Genomic DNA, 12,514 nt, shown 5'->3' with positions numbered 1-12,514 from the left:
GTGGACAGCGAAGAAGGTTACCTCAGATTACAACAGGATCTTGATCAGATGGGCCAATGGGCCGAGAAGTGGCAGATGGAGTTTAATTCAGATAAATGCGAGGTGCTGCATTTTGGGGAAGCAAATTTTAGCAGGACTTATACACTTAACGGTAAGGTCCTAGGGAGTGTTGCTGAACAAAGAGACCTTGGAGTGCAGGTTCATAGCTCCTTGAAAGTGGAGTCGCAGGTAGATTAGATTACTTACAGTATGGAAACAGGCCCTTCAGCCCAACAAGTCCACACTAACCCACCCAGACACATTCCCCTACACCTAACACTATGGGCAAAATAGCATGGCCAATTCACCTAACCTGCACATTTTTGGACTGGGGGAGGAAACCAGAGCACCCGGAGGAAACCCACGCAGACACGGGGAGAATGTGCAAACTCCACACAGACAGTTGCCTGAGGTGGGAATTGAACCCAGGTCTCTGGCACTGTGAGGCAGCAGTGCTAACCACTGTGTCACCATGCCATGAAGAAGGCGTTTGGTATGTTTTCTTTTATTAGTCAGAGTATTGAATACAGGCGTTGGGAGGTTATGTTGTGGCTGTACAGGACATTGGTTAGGCCACTGTTGGAATATTGTGTGCAATTCTGGTCTCCTTCCTATCAGAAACATGTTGTGAAACTTGAAAGGTTTCAGAAAAGATTTACAAGGATGCTGCCTGTGTTGGAGGATTTGAGCTACAGGGAGAGGCTGAACCAGCTGGGGTTGGTTTCCCTGGAGTATTGGATGCTGAGGGGTGACCTTATAGAGGTTTACAAAATTATGAGGGGCATGGATAGGATAAATAGACAAAATCTTTTTCCTGGGGTGGGGAGTCCAGAACTAGAGGGCATAGGTTTAGGGTGAGAGGGGAAAGATATAAAAGAGACCTAAGGGGCAAAGTTTTCACACAGAGGGTGGTACATGTATGGAATGAGCTGCTGGAGGAAGTGGTGGAGGCTGGTACAATTGTAATATTTAAAAGGGATTTGGATGCGTATATGAATAGAAAGGGTTTGGAGGGATATGGGCCGGGTGCTGGCAGGTGGGACTAGATTGGTTTAGAATATCTGGTCGGCATAGACTGGTTGGACCGAAGGGTCTGTTTCCATGCTGTACATCTCTATGACTCTATTTAACCTTTTTTGATTGGTTAAGGTTGAGAGATGTGTGATGTCTCCTCACCTGTGTGAATAGTCATGTAAGTTGACATAAGTATCCAGCCCTGGTTCTCTAGGCCCAAAGAGATCACCTTACATATTCAGGATGGGATATGTCCTCCCTGTAGATCTACATTGGAGTTAGAGGAACAGTGTTATATTCCATAGTACTGACTGGTACTGTTATTCACAAATACCAAGCCAGGTCAAATGCAAAACAATGGCCCTGTGGAATATAGGTCTACCTATGCCACATATAGATTTCCAATACTTTGATTTATTAACAGCAAAGCTAAATCAAAACCATGGTTCCTATTTTAATATTAAAAAAAAGCCATGTTGAGACTGCTGGCCAAAATTTGTTAATTTCTTTAAGGTTTCAAGTTTGTTTTTATATACTTTTAGGCAGCTTTTTAAAATTGACATTAAGTCTGGGAACTGAGGATAGTATTTAGTTATTTTAATATCTTAAACTTTAATGAAATCTAAATACATTATCTCAAAAACAGTCTATTGGACGCAGCTACCTCCCTATTTTCCAGCTGCTTTAACTATTTAGTTGTCACATTCAGCAGACTAATTCAAATTGAATGATTTAAGATGATGGCAATTTTTAAATCCTAGAATGTTAATTGAAACCAATGTTTGAAACCTTAGATTACTTACAGTGTGGCCCTTCAGCCCAACAAGTCCACACCGACCCACAACCCATTCCCCCCTTCAACTAACACTACAGGTAATTTAACTTGGTCAATTCACCTAACCTGCACATTTATGGACTGTGGGAAGAAACCAGAGCACCCAGAGGAAACCCACACAGACACGGGGAGAATGTGCAAACTCCACAGTCAGTCGCCTGAGGCGGGGATTGATCCCGTGTCTCTGTGCTGTGAGGCAGCAGTGCTAACCACTGTGCCACCATGCTGCCCACAATGTATAACAGTAGTAGTAATCAAAAACTTAATGCCTGTCTATGCTTTTCTAACCTATGATTTCACTACAGTCGCTGGCCACTACTGATGGCTGTACCAAATGATTCAAAGCAAAGATGCCTTATTTGAGCCCCAGTTTAGTTTCAACTCAGCTTGTGTTTCCATCACAGATCGCCGACTGCCAATCTGGAAAATAAAAACATCTGTCTTCATCCCTGCCTCATCCATATTGTTTTTCATCAAATGTTTAACTATTTCAATGCCCTGCTAAGTACCCTCCTATCTACTACATTTCTATCTTGAGCTCATCCAAAACTCTTAGTATATCCCACAACTAGAACCAAGTCCTGCTCTCCTATCACTTCTGTAATTGCTAACCTAAAAAAGACTCCTGTCTCACTTCCCCAATGCCTCCAATTTGGAATTTCAATCATCTGCTTTAAAAACTCATGGATAGCATCTCCCCTCCTAGGTCTGTAAGTTCACCATGCCATGCATTCTTTTTCTTCACCCTGCCATTACTAGCCATGACTTCAGCCATCTAACTATCAATTAGCCATTCTGAACTGGGCAAAACCTACTTTTTTGACTGAACTTGTCTATTCTAATATTTCCTTTGGCTTGGTGTCCTTTATTGTCTGTTTATTTTCCAAAGTTAAATATGCTATGTTGATGGAAATCTTGGTATGCATAGTCACTACTCTGGCCTCTATCTGTGATAGTTTTGTTTGGCTTGGTTTTATAAATTTTTAAGGGTTATGAATGCATATTTTACAGTTCTGGTGCAATAGTTAATCAATGTTTGTCAGAACGTATATTGGGTTTCCTGATATGCCACTGGGATAAATGCATAATTGAGGCTTGACATTTGCTTGATCTGGTTTCACAAAAGCACAAGAGGATAGCTGACCAACATAAGCTTGCACTTTTAGGATCAGGCTTTTTACTTTGCCTAGTTCCAAGCAGCGCACTTGTTTTCTTATGCCCTCTCCTGCATTTGTATCATTGAATTAACTTGGCTCAATGGACTAATGCTTACAGTAGGAATTTGCTGTGTTGTACTTTAGATTAGATTAGATTTTAGATTAGATTACTTACAGTGTGGAAACAGGCCCTTCGGCCCAACAAGTCCACACCGACCCGCAACCCACCCAGACCCATTCCCCTACATTTACCCCTTCACCTAACACTACGGGCAATTTAGCATGGCCAATTCACCTAACCTGCACATTTTTGGACTGTGGGAGGAAACCGGAGCACCCGGAGGAAACCCACGCAGACACAGGGAGAATGTGCAAACTCCACACAGTCAGTCGCCTGAGTCGGGAATTGAACCCAGGTCTCTAGTGCTGTGAGGCAGCAGTGCTAACCACTGTTCCACCGTGCCGCCCTAAATTGGCACCAGTTTATGAATCCAGCCACAGGAGGTCAGGCCAAATCTCCCAAGAATTGCATTTTTGTATGCTGTAACAAACTGGTGTAAAATTAACAAAACATCATAAATATTTTGGCCCCATAGAGAGCATATAACAAGTGCCATCTTCCTCTTTCAGTTACAAACTTATTGATTTGAAGTCCTCAAGCTATCATTAATGCGGATTAAGTGGAATATATTTAAGAATATTTAATGCATACTTTTTCTCTTTAAAAAATGATGACTTTTGATGGTAAATGTTTTTATAATAAATAATGATTAATATAGCATAGTTCTTGGTTGAGAGGTTGTGTTAGATTGTTAGTATTAGGCTATTCATTATTAGATCATGTCTCAGTGGAGATGACTTTGAATGACTTTGACTGAAGGCTTGAACAATGAGTCATTGTCGGTGTCCAAAGGACCAATGGTTCATGCTATTATTAGGTGCTTGGGATGATCTGGTGCAGTTCTGTCATCTCTGGACATCCAGGGTCTTTGGTAGAGGCACTCCAGATCTTTGGGCTGCATTTTAGCAGACAAAGAAATTTTCACTACACAGCAGAAGGGAAAGGTAATAGCTTGGTAGAGTTTGACTGAACAGTGCAGTCAGTCTGTCAATATGGGTGAAGGTTCTCTCTGTCTATATTAATCATGATTGACGGCATGGACATGGCATATGGAAGTAACTACTCTAAACTACCAGCAACCCTTGCTCCCCAACCCAATGGCTTTGCCTTTACCCCCCCATTCCTCTAGGTGTTGCCTTTAGAAGGTTTCCTTATGCATTGCAGTAAAGAAGAGAATGAAGAGCTGGGGAGCTATTACACACTCTTGCTCTGTCTCTGCTTAATGTAAAAGCATCAAATATCTCACCAGAGGCACAAACAATGCAAACTTTCACCATGAAATAGACACGGGATTTTGATAGGTGCAAATATTTAGCTTGTAAATTTGCAGTTCCAAATGGGATATATGCAGGAAATGGATATTCTTTGGTCTTTTTGGGCTGGGATAATGTTAATGAGTCATGAGATTTTGGTAAAGATCATTTCAGCTGCAATCAAATGAGAGCATTGTTATATTAGTATTTTAAGTAGTTCAGCTGTACATTTCCACTGTTGTGCGATCCTCCTTCTGAATTCTCCAGAAACTTTCTCTCAAACCTTTTTCATTATATGTTCCATAGTTTGGTGGCTCAGAGTACAGAGAGGAACAGACTGCAGATAGCATCAAAAAACAGATGACTCTGCAGGAGTGTGAAAAAGTGTTTGAAATGAGTCAGGATAAAAATCTGTATCACAATATTTGCACCAGCCTTTATCCTACAATTCATGGTAAGTGACCGCCTAGTTAAATTAGAATCTGAAAAATCACTAAGTTTGAAGGGTTTTAGGGCCAGTTTGATTATAGTTAACAGATACTGTGTCAGATAAGTGGCTTTCAAGTTTTCTCAATGTTGAGGATGTGAAAGTGGAGTTAGCCAAAGTAAACTGGCAAATTAGTTTAAGTGATCGATCGGGGCAGATATTGAAGGGGACATGTCAGAGTAAACAAAAAAAATGCACACCAGCCAAAAAGAATGAAAGGTGGAGTGGCCATTTCCCAAAGTTCTCCCTCTCCCTCTCCCTCTCCCCCTCTCCCCCTCTCCCTCACAAATGTATATTCAATGCGAAGAAACAGAACCCAAGTTCGCCAGTGAAAATTATATTTAATTTGTAGAAAAGGAATAAGTACAATTCGGCCTTTACAGAAGCATGACTATGGGAATAGCATAAATTGGGATCTAAATACTAATGGCAATATGACTTTTCAGAAGAACAGAACATTACAAAATAGTGGAGGGGTAGGTCTGCTAGCTGTTGATGGTATAAGCACAATGAAGAGGGCTGATCCAAGTTTGAGACTAGAATATAAGGTTGTTCAGATTACCCTGAGAAAGGCATGAAATCATTTGTGAGGTTGGCCCCGATACCAGTAACCATATTGTAGAATAGAGTGCAAAGGAAGAACTAGTATGAGCTTGTTAGAAAGGTAACAGCTATTTTCATAAGGGATTTTAATCTACGTATAGAATTTAAGAAATGTGCAAAGGGAGCATCTATGAGCTCATGCAATTTTTGCTTTTTGTATTAAAGGGGAAGGAAAAGAATTTCTTAACATCATATGCTAGAGCTAACCAGAGTGCAGACAATGCTAGATGTGGTGTGGCGCAAGATGATGGGGTTAAGTAATGACCTCCACAGTCATGGTGTCCTTGGACATCACAGATAGAATCACGTTTTGTGTTCTGTTTTCTGGAAGGAAGGAGTCCCAGCCTAGTATTTTCAATGTTGAGGGCATGAAAGTAGATCTAGCTAAAATAAATTGGCAAATTAGTTTAATGATAGATCTGGGGCAGGTATTGAGGAGGATATATCAGAGTACACAGAATAGATGCACACCAGCCAAAGAATTTCCAAGGGGAAGACCACAACCCTTGGTTAACTAAAGAGAGCTAAAGATCATATCAAATTTCAAGTGAAAGCATGTAATTGTACAAAAGTGGTCACAACTTTCAGACTATTAAAAAATCAGAGTTGCTCTTTAGTACCTGTGTGAAGTTTTGTTAAAGCTTGATTAACAGAACAAAGCTTTTGAAAGATTTAATTAATCAATACTAGAAATAATTTTGCAAAATTCTGTACCATTAAAAGTACATGTTTAAAGACTGACAGAATATGACAAATGAATATTTCAGATTTCTTCATTGTTTTAGTCAATTTCTGTATAGTTTCTACTCAGCTCCTCCTTAAGATAATGTTATTTCCATTTGAAGTGAAGATCAATAATTGAGAGTCCATTATTACATAATTTAAGAGTTGAGATTTCTTCTAATTCCTGTAAAGAGGGAAGGATTATGGCTTTTGCAGCATGTTGGTTATTCAATGTCTGGAATTAATTGCATATCAAGCATGTAAAGTACATTTAAAAAAAAAATTCTTTTAAAGTTTAAAAATAAGGCTTTCTAATTGCATCAGAGAATAATTTCATTGTTTGTGGATAACCACATTAAGTAATTGACTTGGTGTTTGTGATTTCTCTTCAAGTTTTCCAACTATTTTCTATAATTAAGGCAATGCTTTCCCTTGCAGGTAATGATGAAATTAAGAAGGGAATCTTAATGATGCTGTTCGGAAGAGTTAAAAGACGACAAAAGATGGTATTCTCTTCGTAGTGGTATTAACATCTGTATTGTTGGTGCCCCGAGCACATCAAAGAGCCAGTTTCAAAAGTAAGCAATATGATTTATTGTCACAATTTTAAACTGTTATTGCAGATGAATTTCTTTCATGTAGAAACCTAAATTGCACAAAGGGAAACCTCTTACTACATTCTTGGGTCTGCTGTTAACATCTTTAATGTCATGGATATTCTAACGGTGATAAGGTTACAGACATTGTTTGTTTGATGGAATGTAACACTGTCAGTTTTTCCAGAATGGCTTAATACACTGATTTCCTGCAAATGTCTTTCAGATAAACTTCACACAAATGTGTAGTATCACAAAATGACTATAAAGAAAAGTTGGCTTTCTCTGCAGTGATTGATGTTAAAAGTGGGCGAAATTACTCTCATAATATTCAGCCTGAAATTTAAACTGTATAGTTGATCATGAATACAATACATAAACATTTAGGAGAATGCACTATACAGAAGCAGGCCATTTAGCTTAACTGATCAAAACTAGTGTTGATATTGCTCACCAATCTCTTCCCACTCCCCCTCATCTAACCTTTGTCAGCATTATGCTTAGTTCCTTTCACTCTCTTATATTTTAGATTTTCCTTGCATACTTTTGTTATTCTTGACAATTCCTTGTGGTAATGTATTCCAAATTCTCTCAACTCGCAGGTTAAAAAATTTCTCAATTCCTGTTTGGATTTATTAATGTAGGTATAATCATTTTGAAAACATGAACTTGCATACTTTGGGAGCACAAGTAATAATGTAGCAGCTTATTCAAATAGCAATGGCTACACAGAGATATAGTGGGTTCTGGGTGCTTTGCTTCATAAAGTCCCAAAAAGGTAATTTGCAAATACAGCAAGTGATTAGGAAAGGAAATGGAATGTTGTAATTTATTGCAAGAGGAAGGGAATTTGAAAATAAGAATGTTTGGCCACAGTTGTGTAGCATTGTTGCGACCACATCTAGAGTACTATAAAGAGTCATGATTGCCTTACTTAAGAGAGGATATAATTGCATTTTTGCTTGCAGGAGAGGGGAGTTGAGACCGTATCTTATCAAATAGCCTACTCTCCTCATTTGCTTTTTGAATCAGGTACCTCATTTTAACTGTTAATTCAGCTTCATGTTTTGAAAACTGTCTCAAACAATATTTGTGAAGTAGAAGGATCACGTTTTCCTTTGTCAGCCTTAATTTGTCTGAGGGCAATGGTGAAATTCTGTCTGAATCTGGATGTATGTTTGTTCGCTGAGCTGGAAGGTTCATTTTCAGACATTTTGTCACAATACTAGGTAATGTCTTCAGTGAGCCTCTGGATGAAGCACTGCTGATGTTTCCTGCTTTCTATTTATGTTTGCATTTCTTTGGGTTGTTGATGTCAATTCCTGCGATGATGTCATTTTGTGTTCTTTTTCTCAGGAGTGATAAATGGGGTCCAAGTCAATGTGTTTTGTTGAAAGAGTTTCGGTTGGAATGCCATGCTTCTAGGAATTCTCGTGCGTGTCTCTGTTTGGCTTGTTCTAGGGTGGATGTGTTGTCCCAGTCAAAGTGGTGTCCTTCCTCATTTGTCTGTGAGGATACTAGTGAGAGAGGGTTGTGTTGTTTTGTGGCTAGTTGATGCTTATGTATCCTGGTGGCTAGTTTTCTGCCTGTTTACGCAATGTAGTGTTTGTTACAGTTCTTGCATAGTATTTTGTAAATGATCTTAGTTTTGCTTGTTGTCTGTATAGGGTCTTTCAAGTTCGTTAGCTGCTATTTTAGTGTGTTGGTGGGTTTGTGAGCTACCATGATGTCAAGGGATCTGAAAAATGGACCTTCTAACTCAGCCAGCAAACCTACATCCAGAACCTCAACCTGGGCTACAAATCTTCTCAAAACTGTCTGAATCATTTTGAAACACCATTTGACTGTACTTAATAAGAATTGAATCCTGGGTGTTACCTGCAATAGCAAAGAAATAGGACTAAATGCCTGAGTCAGGAAAATGGGTGACTGAATGGCAATATAGCAAGTGTTGCTGTATCTCTAACATTGTCCTCTCCTTGGTGGTTGGGTCACCAGGACTAAGAACCTACTTTGCTAGCAGCTTAGTTGCTGGGCCACATGCTACAACCACATACCTTTTTGGAGGAGATGCTTAATATGGGTCTCAATTGATCCCAGTTGAGTAGAACACCCTCCTGGATGTGTAGAAGTTTTTAGAATTGTTGTATCTATCCAGGCAAATGGCATTGATCTTCTACAGGTAATGAAGGAGATTGAATGAATGGCTTAGAGTACCCAGTTTCTACCCTATATTTGTATCCAGGTTGATGAAAATAAATTAAGTGGGACAACAAGTTAGGACCCTTATTAAAAAGTGAATTTTCCTAATCAACAATTAGAATGGATTTCCAGATAATAGTGCAGGTGAAGTGTGGAGCTAACAAAAAGATTGTGCATCACCAGCTCAGGCTCCCTCAACAGCTTCATGGCAAATAGTTCTGAAATGTACACAGTGGTCATGCAGAAAAATGTGGCAGCCAATTTGGCCATAAGTAATCACAAATGAAATTTTTAAAAAATCATTTTTTCATATTGACCAGGACACTAGAAGAATTCTCTCTCTCTTTAAAGCAAGCTCACATTTGTTATCAAGCAAACATTTTAAAAAATGACATTGCACTTATTGAAGGGACATCTCTCCCTTATTGATACACTAAATTTCAAAAGAAATTGAACACAAATCAGTAACATTTGAATCCAGAATCACCTGACTCTGGCAAGACTGAAATTGCATTGGAATCAATTGTTAAGATTCTGGAGTCTTTGTAAGGATGAATTAGAATTTATTTGGGCTTTGATTTAATTGAAACTCTCATTTGCTGGTAGATTTCTACTTGTGCATTTTTGTTCAACCACTGGAGGACAGTAGCATGCCAGATAAATCTACGGTTCTAAAACCGTCTGAGACAATTTCCAGTAATGGATTAAATTTGAGGATTTATTTAAGAAATTAGTGCAGAATTTTTATTTGGTCTACTTACTTTGTAGAATGTGTGATCCTTGTTTTAAAAGGAAGCAAAACAATTAGAAAAACATTTAATGTAGATGCTGATTTATTCTCCTGGTTGTCTCCATTGTCTCTTTTGCTGGATTACAGATCCTTATAATGAGAATAATTCCACATCCACTGTAAATTACTAACTGGGCTTAACCATGACACACCGTATCATCAGATACACTTTGTTTCAAGATTATTTGCAGCTGATATACAACACAGTTTCAAACAAAAAACTGGGTTCATCTCCACTCTCAGCAGCCATTACTGACTTTCTTGATAGAATTATGATATTGTTATATTCAGCCTGTGGCCATTCACTGTGTACTCAGAGCTTTGATTACTTCAGTTCACTGGATGGCTGGTTAGTGATGCCAACTGGGTGGATTCAATTCTCATACTGACTGAAGTGACTGCAAGGACTAGCTTTTCCAATCTCAAACTTGCTGGAGGCATGGTGATCATCCATCTATTTAACTACAAACAACCTTTTCTCTCTATTTTGTCTCTTCCCTTCATTTGATACTTTCCTGCTCCCTCTCTCTCTCATGCATTTGATGACTAAGTGCATAACAGACACTGACTGTGGACCTGCACGCAATCAAGAACTTGCACCTTCTGAAAAATAAATGAACAGAATTGATCATTGCGAATCATGTTTCAAATCGGAATGCTGACACCAATTTTAACTTTGAGGACCTTTTTAACGTAAGAAAAAATATCAGGCATCCTGAAGCATTATGATACCAAGTTGCATAGAAGGTATGACATCAGATGATCAAAAGTCGATTTTTGCTCAGCCATACTTCGAGGAGAGAGTAGTAGACGGGAAAATTGAGATCCCACACAGGTGAAGTCCGAGCCGGCAGTAAGGAACATTTCTAAAATTGAAGTTGTGCAAGAGGCCAAATTAAGTGGGACAAAAAACAATTGTTGTCTTGAGACCAACGACTGAGGGGTCATGGAGAGATTTGAAAATGGCAATAAGAATTTAGCAATGTTTAACTGGGGAGGTAGTGTAGTACAGCGAGCACGCGTGTGAATGACATTTGGTAGGATTTGAGACATGGGCAATAGAAGGTTGGATGGTCATATTTTGTTAGAGGATGCAATGAGGTAGACTGGTCAGAAATTATTAAAGCAGTTAGTTCTTGAAATAACAGATATATACAGAGAATTTCAGCAGCAGTGGAAATGGTCATACCAGTGTTGAAAATGACTGGTTGGAGCAGATTTTTGTGTATATGTGTGTGTGTGTATGTATATATGTTTTCAAATATATATTGAAAACTCATCTTGGATAGTTGATCCCAAGGCAACATTATATATAAATCTTATTTATTGTGATCATAGTTATTTTGTTTTGTCTCTAATTCCACTGTAAATGTTTTACAAGGCATTAATGCTCCATAGGTCCTTTTTAATGAATCTCCCTTTGTTGATTTCTTTCTACACGGTGATCCAGGCTTGATTCCAGCCTCAGGCAACTGTCTGTGTGGAGTTTGCACATTCTCACTGTGTCTGCGTGCGTTTTCTCTGTGTGTTCCAGTTTCCTCCCACAGTCCAATGATGTGCAGGTTAGTGGATTGTCCATGTTAAATTGCCCAGGGTGTCCAGGGATGTGCAGACTAGGTGGGTTAGGCATGAGAAATGCAGAGTCACAGGGATAGAATAGGTGGGTGGGTCTAGGTGGGATGCTCATTGGAGGGTCAGTGTGGACTAAATGGGCAGAATGGCCCACTTCCACACTGTAGGGATTCTATGATACCTGATTCTGACTTGTAATGGATGGATTGTTGACTGACTGCTGCCATTAATTAGATGGTGTTTGTTTGCAGAAACAATTTGTACACTGTATACTCTGACTTGGTGTGGTATTGTGACCTTGACTGTAATTGCTTTCAGTTTTTAAGAAAAACCGTTCAGGCCTACACATGAAAAGCATCAGTAGAAAACAATTAGCCTGCTACTGTTGAACTGACTTTCATTGTGCTTGGTTCACTTGAGGGAAGGGGGCCTCTATTCAAATCCATGCAGCATTTTCCTACTGGAATAAAAAAGAAAGCAGAACATAGAACATAGAACATTACAGTGCAATACAGGCCCTTCGGCTCTCGATGTTGCGCCGCCCTGTCATACTAATCTGAAGCCCATCCCACCTACACTATTCCATGTATGTCCATATGCCTGTCCAATGACGACTTAAATGCACTTAAACTTTGTGAATCTACTACCGTTGCAGGCAAAGCATTCCACACCCTTACTACTCTCTGAGTAAAGAAATGAAAGTGTAGATTAGAATGTAGTTGAGAATACGTGCCTTTTTCTTGATTGTAGTCAGAAAATCTAAAGATAATTTGACAGTAAGCAAGTGAAGTAACATGAAGGGCAAGTCAATTAGCTAGTTTGTGATTAGATTAGATTACATTACAGTGTGGAAACAGGCCCAACAAGTCCACACCGACCCAAGTCCGCAACTGACCCATACCCCTATATTTACCCCTTACCTAACACTGTGGGCAATTTAGCATGGCCAATTCACCTTACCTGCACATCTTTGGACTGTGGGAGGAAACTGGAGCACCTGGAGGAAACCCACACAGACACAGGGAGAACGTGCAAACTCCACACAGTCAGTCGCCTGAGGTGGGAATTGAACCCGGGTCTCTGGCGCTGTGAGGCAGCAGTGCTAACCACTGTGCCACCGTG

At 39.4% G+C, this 12,514-nt stretch overlaps 1 pseudogene; it reads left to right on the top strand.

The window, feature by feature from the left end:
* Positions 1-12,514, top strand: part of LOC140480279 (maternal DNA replication licensing factor mcm6-like) — a 48,966-nt pseudogene that overhangs the window by 15,545 nt on the left and 20,907 nt on the right.

The sequence above is a fragment of the Chiloscyllium punctatum genome, chromosome 8 (assembly GCF_047496795.1).
Source record: "Chiloscyllium punctatum isolate Juve2018m chromosome 8, sChiPun1.3, whole genome shotgun sequence".
In the NCBI taxonomy this organism is placed as follows: Eukaryota; Metazoa; Chordata; class Chondrichthyes; order Orectolobiformes; family Hemiscylliidae; genus Chiloscyllium; species Chiloscyllium punctatum.
Note: the sequence above shows the minus strand (reverse complement) of the source record. Positions and strands in the feature narration are given on the sequence as shown.